The sequence below is a fragment of the Ornithodoros turicata genome, chromosome 1 (assembly GCF_037126465.1).
Source record: "Ornithodoros turicata isolate Travis chromosome 1, ASM3712646v1, whole genome shotgun sequence".
Lineage (NCBI taxonomy): Eukaryota > Metazoa > Arthropoda > Arachnida > Ixodida > Argasidae > Ornithodoros > Ornithodoros turicata.
This window is the reverse complement of record NC_088201.1, coordinates 220,968,428-220,978,789: the sequence shown is the minus strand read 5'-3', so window position 1 is coordinate 220,978,789 and position 10,362 is coordinate 220,968,428.

Below are 10,362 nucleotides of genomic sequence, written 5' to 3'. Positions count from 1 at the left end.
GTGTGCAAGACGGCAATGTTTGTGTGACACCGTGATTGTACTTGGCATTTATAATTCGGTATGTGCCCGTGAGACGGCTTTGATGGCAGGCAACAAAACGATAAAAGCGCGAAGGATCATTGCAAAGGGTCGAACGGACAGTGTTGCGCGAGCCGTAAACGCGTTTATGAGAAATCGGTTCGTGCTTAAAATCTTGAGCTTTATTGACGAGCTTTTCTTTATATTTTTCTGTGTGTTCGTGTGCTCAATATGCTAAATGATAATTCGCATTTCAATATGCTTCTTTTGCTCGTGAGCTGTGGGGGTGGTAATCATACCGCAAGTGAGCGTTGATAGTTTTACTCAACAAACAGTGAACTTTGATCGATGAGTTTTTTGTGTGCACACCGCTACGTTGCAATAACATTGATTGTACGACGTACGGCTCTGACGACCCTTCGAAAAGCCCGCCACTTTCACGCATACGATGCCGCGATCGGCGCAGAGAAACGGTGTTACGCGGTGCTTTTCTACACTCTAAGAAATAAGGGTGTCCTCTAACACCCTTTTGGGGTGTACTTGGATGTCGCACATATGACACCCCTGGGAGTGTACCAGTACACCGCGGCACAAGGGTGTACCAGTACACCCCGGCACAAGGGTGTACCAGTACACCCCGGCGCGGAGTGTACTAGTACACCCCGGCGCGGAGTGTACTAGTATACCCCGGCGAGGAGTGTACTAGTACACCCCGGCGAGGAGTGTACTAGTACACCCCGGCGAGGAGTGTACTAGTACACCCCGGCAAAGTAAAGAGTGTGCTACTACACCCTTGCGTTGGGAGTACTCATACACCAGAAGAAAGGAGAGGTGGTGTACTCTTACACCCTAGCAACATGTTTGACTGATGACGGTCCCTAGCAACATATTTGACATGTTTGACTACACTTCTGCTTGGTGACGTGCACTGGCAGACGTGCAAATAGGTACAAACAACATTTACCTGCTTGCCTGTCTCTGCAAATTACAGAGAAACTCGTTCTCAGGACATAACAGCCTTTGTGCGTGCAATTTTCTATAGTCAACCTAGTAATGTACACTGCCTGAGCTGAGCGTGCATGCAACATATCGTATTGAACGACATACTACAGTTTATGCTGATAAACAAGAATTTATTGAGCACATGTTTATTTATACATACCCATAAGTACAGAATAAGGCACAACAATAGTAATAACAATAACAACAATAAGACTTATTGCACATGTAGCTGGAATAACACATATTTGACAAGTACACTACATCTTCACCACATAACATGCTCAGGACTAACCGTCATTGGGAATGACATCGTTATCTATCTTGATTTATTTGGATATGTAATATATATTCTGTACAATAATCAATAATAGTTTCGTCCTTTTCAAGAAATCAAAAACTATTATTGATTATTCTACAGTATATCTATTACATATCCAAATAAACTGAGATAGGTAATGGTGTCATTCTCAGTGATGGTCGGTTGTAACCATGCTTTGTGGTGAACCTCGATTTAGATTGTGTCTGAGAACTGGAATAATAATAATAATAGATTTTACCGATTTGTACGAATAGCCGATCTATGGATGGTAGTGATAAGAAGCTAGCTAACATACGTTAAGCCCCAGGTAAAAGTTATCTGAATAACGAAAATACATACATACATACAAAATAGCAAAAATGGATAAAGCACTTACATTAAACACTCAGTGCCGTTATGACACGTAGTGGGAGGGACGTTACCTCGGTGTACTCTACCCCCATCATCCTTTCAAGCACACACAGTGTGTTTTTCAGCTTTGGTGCGTATTGAATGTTAAATGTCCAGTAGACACACAACAACAGTGACACCGATGATGTCACATCAACGACGTCGATGGTGAGCCCTTCCGCGGTGACACTAACGCTGTGTGTTGTCAGTGGATCGTCGCCTGTATAACTGATTGTTGGGTAGGCGTGCGCCTCATTGGGATCCTGTAAGATAAATGAAAGCAGCTGTCAGGTTCACTGGCATAGGAATACATATTTCAGACACATTGACCTAGAGTACAGAGTAGACGATGCTCATAGATAAACCTTCCCTAACTTCCAAGGAATTTAGAATCCACTTAGTATTTTTATCTCCTCTACTGTAGCTCAGGCTACAACGTGGGATAGAAGTATGCTTAAAGTTTGGGATAAGGATTAAAACACAACCACAAAGTCGAATAACAAAATGGAGCAGAGAAAGCAAGGTTAAGGTGCTCAAACTTTACATACCAGCTTTACAATAAGATTTTGCCAATTTTCTCTCAGTAGTCCAGGCAAGCACTTCAGTACACCAACTGCATAGTAGTCTGTAAACGGCAAACATGTCACTGTCTTGAACAACGGACAGGTACACACAAAAATTAAATAGTGCCTCAAGTGAGCCTATGACGGAACTCACAATTTCGTTCGGTTGGCTGAAGTTTTTCTAGGCTTTTAAAGAGCTCCCTGACATGTTCCTGAACTGGTTTCTTCTGAGAGCCCAGCTTGAGCACCTTGTCTCCACAATTGTTAATGAACTGAAGGAGCGCTCGATCTGCGTCGACCCCTGTCAGACGCTTGAATTCATTTCTGACCTAGAGGTTAGTACATAAAAATAGAATATTACACTAAGAATAAAATATTTCTCGAAATATTTCTGTGCCTTGAGATACAAGCAGTTCCTGTTTATTATGCTAATGAACTGAAACCGCTCAAGTTGGGCAAGAAGCCATGTTCCCGTTTTTCGTTCGGGGACCGCAAGCTGTGACAACAGCCATGTACATGACCTAGAGACCTTGAGTGATGGTTTGCAGTGCAAGAATAGATACACAGATCAGCATGATAGAAAAAGGAAACATTTTGTCTAGAGCAACTTCAATGGCTATATTCGATGCTGACTCATTTGCATAATGAAGAGCCGCTACTTGTATCTAAATCATCGATTCTGCAACCTCGTTTTTCTCCAAAAAATACGCCCACCACGCCAGGTCTTAATGGCATGTGTGTAGGGCATAGATATTTAGTTTTATAAATACATTTTTATAATATATAACACTATATAATATATATATAACATATATAAATAATTTATATAAATATGCTTTATAAATAAATAAATAAATATGTTGTGAAAACTATGCATAAAAAAACACGAAAAAGAGACCCTGTATAGCAAATCGGTGCAATGATCAGTCACCAAGACCAAAATGAAATCAATATCCCCCCAATGTCAATTTATAATAGGATGTAATTTTTGCCATCCACAATAACGGACCTTGAAACCATGGACACAACAAACGTTAGAAAAAAACTTACTTCATCTTCAGTTCTCAGTGCAGGATATTTCGTCAGTACATCCTGCACCAGTGGTCGCTCTGTCCTGATCCACTCTCTTCTTGACTGGGAAGTCCTGTCCATAGAGCTCTTCACTTTTTCTTTGTCTATGTCATTCTTTCTCATCTCCTTGACCATGAAGGAAATATGCCCATTTATAGAGGCCTCATCCTCCCCTTCACCGTACACAACAGAAAGGAACAGTGATTGGAAACAGTGCATTTATAAACATCATTCCAATTGTTTTATTGTTCTGAAACATTTTATAACTGAAGGTTTTGACAGCACTGCCCTAAACAAGGTATCCTATTTACAATCTGATAAATGGTATATACGTATACATACCGTCCTTACCTCTCTTGAGACATACAGTGGTCCCTCACGGGTCCCACCTGTATGCGCCAGGGATCCCCTCTCTTTGCGGGCCTTCGTCTTTTCCCTCGCAGCATCTAATTCAGGTATGCCACTTCCAAGCCTCCGCCTAGTATTCTTGGCCTTGTTCCTCAACGCCATGTACCATGAAAACTAACATGTAATAGGTGCATATAAAACCTTCTAAGTAGGTTGCTTGATATTAGTATAGATATAACACCACATACAATCACGACAATGCTATAGCTATAGCCAAATTTGAGTGGATAACGTATACTGCTAGCTTATACTGCTAGCTTATACTGCTGTGGACCTCAAGATGCAAATACTTACATGCCCTTCTGAGGATAGATCTTTCAGCACAGGGAAACGTCGAACTAGCTGCTCAGTTGCAGCTTTGTACAATTTCCCAGGGTACCTGGTGAAAACACGAAACTGTGTTGTGATGCCCATTGACACTATACACTTCCATTATGTGTATAATATAACAGTATGAATTCTTCACTGCAATTATATTTTTTTAACGTTTGACCACTCAATGATAGATTGATGGGTCATACTCACAGCGTGTGCGTGCAGAGGTCGTAGAATATCCAGTCTACTAGCCTTCTCCGCAAGCACTCAGGGATGTCTCCTCTTTTCACATCTTTCATGAAAGTTGCTACATCTGGAGGCGTTTCAGGAAGCTTATAGAGGGTTAGTGGCCGCTGAGTCTCCGCGAGCTGGTGCCCTGCTCGACCCAGTGAAGGCTCGCCCCTAGGGGGGGCCACTTGTTCCATTATCTGTAGTACTGCAATTGGAATTAAAATAAACACATAAAGAAATAAAACAAAAACAAATATACGTCCCGAACGCATGCTTGATTCAGTGCGTTATGACTTAGGAATTAATTGCTGAACATTTACCTCATGTTCAGATCCACTGCCTGCACTATAGCTTCTGCAGCCGGTTGCAGTGCTAAGTTGAGCATTGAGTGGGGCTCGACCACATCATGGGCGTCCAAGTCAACATACACGTTGAAATCCTTGTCATATACCTGGAACTCGAACACATTCTCATAAGGGCCTGTAGTATCATGTGGCTCTTGTGCCCGAATACGCAGAAATATTTCCTCCCATTCGCATTATGTGCCAGAAGCTTGCATAGACCAAAAGGTTAAACTGTTCTCATTGTTTAGCTCTGTATCATCTCGTTTGCTTTTTTGATTATCCTTTCGTTTATGATATATTTTATCTATTGCTGAGTTTGAGTGCACAGTTTAATTCTAGCCACTACATGTCCGAAGAAGCAGGAACCAGCTTTCTAGAGTGGTCATGTCAAGGGAGAAAACGGCTTGTCACAAAAAAAAAGGAAAAAAAGGGAAAACGGGAGGAAAAGGAGCGAAAACAAACGCCGGGGATCTTCCTCTGTGTTGAACATGCCGCTCAAAGAAAGAATGTTTATTGCTTCCTGTTTAAGCGAGAGCTCCAGATCCCCATATGTACTTTATGACCCTGTCCCTCTTCGTGGGCTGCGTTCACGGGTTGCGTTAAACGGGAGGAAGGAGGAGATCAGCCAAAAATCACACACACTTAGGCCTATACCCTGTTTTGTCTTTTAACTTAATAATATTACTGTTTATCACTGTAATTTAACTGTTGGTAGCACCACAGAATACAAGAAAATCGACAAAGTAATTCAGTTCAGAAACGAATGGGAATTTAGCATATATACTCTGCAGAGGCATCACACAACGCACTCTCCTCACCGTAATAAATGCGCCAGCTTCACTAATGAAACGTGTTATGCTGTCATCATTGCAAACTATATTACCGTAACGGATTCTTTACAATACCTGTACAAGAAGGCTCTCGTTCACTAAGTCCCGAAAGGGAGATTCTCCAAGTGCCCGCAGCACGTCCTCAAGCTTGCGCTCACCACGAACAGTAATTTTCTTTCTGGACGTGCCATGTGTTACGAGGCAAACAATGTCCACCGCAACAGCGTCTGAAATATTCGCAAAGAAAACACTTTATGCAACAGCAAGCATTACAGCCGCAAGCAGACTTAAGAGCTCAGTTAAACGGAACAGCGGGTATTCATCGCTGCATCTAGCTTGTATATTGTGATACTGTAATTACAATCGAGTTGCAAACGTCAACGGACTCACCTGCCATGAGAAGAACTTGATGAGTGCAGCGTAGTGGAAGGTCCGATCGAAAGTAGCGGGTTCTTTGTTATTCAAGTTTAAACTTTGCGCGCGCGCACGAAGCCAATGGGCCGAGCTACAGCACTGAGCGACACCAGACAGCAGCTTCTGCGCATGCGTGATCTGCGGTCGGAGAGTTTTCCCGGGAAGCGCGTCTTTCCTTCTTTTTTTTTGTTTTTTTTTTTGCGGCTTTGCATTATTGCTTGTCTTAGTGACGTGTCGTTCCCGACTGTGACCGTTCGTGACGGCATACATGACAATTTGAAGCCGAAGCACTGCATGTGAGTGGCATAGAGTATTGAAGTGGTTAAGTGATTGACATGAGATGTCGCAAGCACTGTTTCGTTGCCCGATATGCCCGTTCTTCTCACAAAGACTTGCGCGTGTGGGAAGTCACGTGGTGAAATCTCACGGTAGTAACGTGGGCTTCAGCGTGGTGTGTGGCGTGGACGGATGTGCCAAGTCGTACAGCGGAGCGCAGTCATACAGAAAACATCTCTACCGTTGTCATCGGAAACACCTCGATCTCGACGTCCAGCAGTCGGACAATCTAGCAGATTCTGTAGCTGAGCCGGATGCTTCGTGGCTGGACGCTTCTTCACCTGTCTTTCCGATCGGTGACGCACAAGCAGGTAACGAAAATTTCGAAAACACTGGCCCTAAGTCCGATGAAGGGCCATCAGCGGAAACAAGTTTTGAAGACTTCATTCAGGAAACAAGAAAAGCCTTATGCCGCTTCTTTTTCCAACTCACGGAGGAGCATAAGGTTGCCCATTCGACCTCGGAAAAGATATTCAGCAATTTCCAATCGCTGACGGAATCAATCCTAGAAATGTTCGCCAAGCAAGTGAAAAGGCATATCCGTACAGATGGCAGTCATGAAAATGGCAATGTATCCGTTCTGCTGGATCGTAGCTTTGCGAATGACTTATTTTCTGCAGTGAAAACAAGTTACCAAAGGGAGCAATTTGCGAAAACAAATTTTCCTTATGTTGCGCCTCAACAGTGTGCTCTTGGAGAGAATAGCACGTCTTCATTTCAATACGTGCCGATCGGAAGAGTCATAGGGCATCTCCTGCAAATGCAGGGCTTGACGCAGTGCGATTTCAAGTCTTCACAGGGCACTCAAGGCTATGTCAATGTCCTCCGCGATTTCCGTGATGGCTCCCTGTACAAAAAGCAGGATTCTCTTATCTCTACGTCACCTGCAGACACTGTCAACATACTCTTATACAGTGATGAACTGGAGATTGTCAATCCCCTGGGATCAAGACGAGGAGTACATAAACTGTATGTTGTGTACTTCAGCCTGCTTACAATTCACCCTCTCTATAGGTCTCAGATGAAGCATTTGTATCTTGCACTCATTGCAAAATATGTAGATGTACAGCGTTATGGACACCATGAAGTTTTGAAGCCGTTGCTTGCAGAGTTGGTGACTCTGCAGTATCAAGGACTTCAAGTCATGATTAACGGTACAGCTTCCACTGTAAAGGTCATTGTCCAAGCATTCACTGGAGACAACCTTTCAATGAACAGATTAGGTGGATTTACTGCCTCCTTTTCTTGTGGAAGAGTGTGCCGCTTCTGTATGGCACGAGCTGTGGACCTCTCAAGTTTCACGAGGGAGGAGCTATGTGTTATACGAACAAAGACTACGCACCAGCAGCACCTTGCAACCATTGCGGCTAATCCAGCTATGAAAACTCTGTATGGTGTCAATGAGCCGTCTCCTCTGTTGGTATTGGACTATTTCGATATCACATTGCAGCTACCACCTGACATAATGCACGATCTTTTCGAAGGTTCATTTGCATATGTCATGCACCACGTATTGAATGGACTTGTTTGTGATGGGGTTCCGGTTGCTTCAGACCTAGAAAAAATCGCTAACTTTTCTTACTGTCATAATGACAAGAAGAACAAACCAGAGGCAATGAGCCCTGCATTTTTGTCTGATCACCGCGGCCTAAAGGGTACGGCATCACAGAAGTGGTGTGTATTCCGCTTGCTACCCCTGATCCTTGGCTCAAGAATCCCTGAAGACAATACCCACTGGTGTCTTTACTTAGCATATCGGGAGATAGTGGACGTGGTGCTCGCCGAGGAGCTCTCCGTAGAGAGTGTACCGTACCTAGAAGTCAAAATCCAGGATTTTCTGTGTTCTTTTCAGGAAATGTATCCTTCAGCGCGGTTTACTCCCAAGTTGCACTATCTTATACATTACCCAAGGTTCATTGCAGCACTGGGACCCTTACGACAATACTGGTGCATGCGGTTTGAGGCAAAACACCAATACTTCAAGACGATTGCCTCAAGGGTAAAGAACTACAAGAACATATGTAGAACACTTGCGTCGAGGCACCAGCTGTTGCAAAGTTATACTTTTCATGCGCATTCCACGGACCATAATCTCACCACCACAGGCGCTAAGCAAGCAGACCTGTCAACACTTAAGCCATGTGTGCTGCAGTTAACTGAGGAGTACCCAATATGGGAGGTAAAGTCTGCAAGTGTAGGAAACATAGCCTATCATATGAATGACATCGTGATCATGAGGAAAGGAGAAAACCCAGAATTCTCCCAACTGGTGGCTTTGTACGTCATATCCGGCAAACTCTTCCTGCTTTTATGTGACCTTTGTGTCGATGGATTTCGGAGGCACAGATATTCATACAGAGTATCCAAAACTGATAAATTTAGGGTGAGCCACCCTGGACAAGAAGCCTCCCAACAACGATTGGACCTGTACTTTGGGTGCGAAGTGATGCCTCGCTGTGAAATTACGTTTTGTGATTGACGGTAACTTCCCGCGCTGTGGCTGTTTTGTCAATGGGCTAATAACAACATCCGCCGTAATTTTTACCACTTACATGCAAAAATCAGTGAATAATAAAATGTTTCAAACAGTCATTCCTGCATGATATAATTACTATAAAACATTACTTCGATAAACTTCAGATGCTCGAGGGAAAGACAAAAAAAAAGGTGTTCTGTAACACCGGTCACTCGAGATAGGGTGTACATCACAGTGGCAAGGTGTACAAGGGCGTTCTGTCACACCGCTCACTCGAGCTGCGGTGTACATTGCGGTGGCGAGGTGTACAAGGGCGTTCTGTAACACCGCTCACTCAACATGGGGTGTACATGGCAGTCGCGGCTGTGTAAGGGCGTTCTGTAACACCGCTCACACAGGCGGGGGTGTACAGAGGTGTTCTGGGGTGTATGTGTTGGAGGTTACACCCTAATGACACCCTTATTTCTTAGAGTGTATCATTATTAAACAAAAACGAAGAAAGATATGAATTTTTGTTGTTGTGACGAGCACATACAGACTTTATACAACACAAGAAACGGAAATGCACACTCGGACCCATCACGACACCCATCGCCGCTCAAAGTAATCGACCCTCTTTCGCTACATTAATTTTCAGCTTTGAAACTAATCTTTTACGTCATTGTTACGTCAGGGCTCAGAGGCCGCGAAGGAAAACTAGGTATAAATTTCACTTGAAACGGGCGGAATTTGACGGCGGAGTATTTCGTGGCAGCACCGCCCTGCAGCTTGTGACGTAAAGTAATCGAGGTCGATTAGTCTTGACGAGGGTAGGGACCCAGGTATGCATGTAATCGTGAGAAACAGGCCCCGCGATGTGTCTTTGCCTCATGCCCCGCACGACCCTACACCGGCCCTGTGCGGGACCGACCTATGTGTGTGTTAATATTCAATCGATTGGAGACGTTGTTGGCTGGGGGACATCTTGGATTCATGTCTTTATTATTTGTATAGGTGTTTGCAGAGTCATGGAATGAAGGTAACGATTACAACGCCTGTCCTGTGAGCCATTTGTTGGCACTTCAGTTCAGCTGGAGCTACGATCACATTTTAGGTATCACATTTCAGATCTGACAGTGCTGTTGTTTAATACCCCTTGTTTTCGATGTGCTCGCTAATCTGACGTTGTCTGGTTTCACTACTCTGTGCTGTTGGCACTGATCCGTGCTGCTAAGTTAAGATTGCTACGTTTGTTTTTAAAACAGTGCGTACGTTGAGCACACATTATGTTGGCGCGGGTACCTCTTGGTTTCATGTCTCATGGATTGGAGGTGACGAATACAACGCCTGTCCTGTGAATCATTTGTTCGCATTTCAGCTTAGCTGCACCTACGATTCCATTTCAGGTGAACGAAAACTATTATCTTTTCAAATCTGACTGTGCTGTTGTGTTCAATATCGCTGGATTTCTATGTGCTCGCTAATCTGATGCTCGTGTGAGCCTCTTGTAAATACACGGTTGCCAAAGAGCTTCAGTTACAGTGTCTGAACTGCATCGGATTTATGTCTTTGATGCCATGTAAGTGCAGGATGTCAGAATGATTGTTTTTCAGATTCAGATAGTATGAGCGCATTTTGATTTGCAGAGTAGGATGGGTCACTTCAC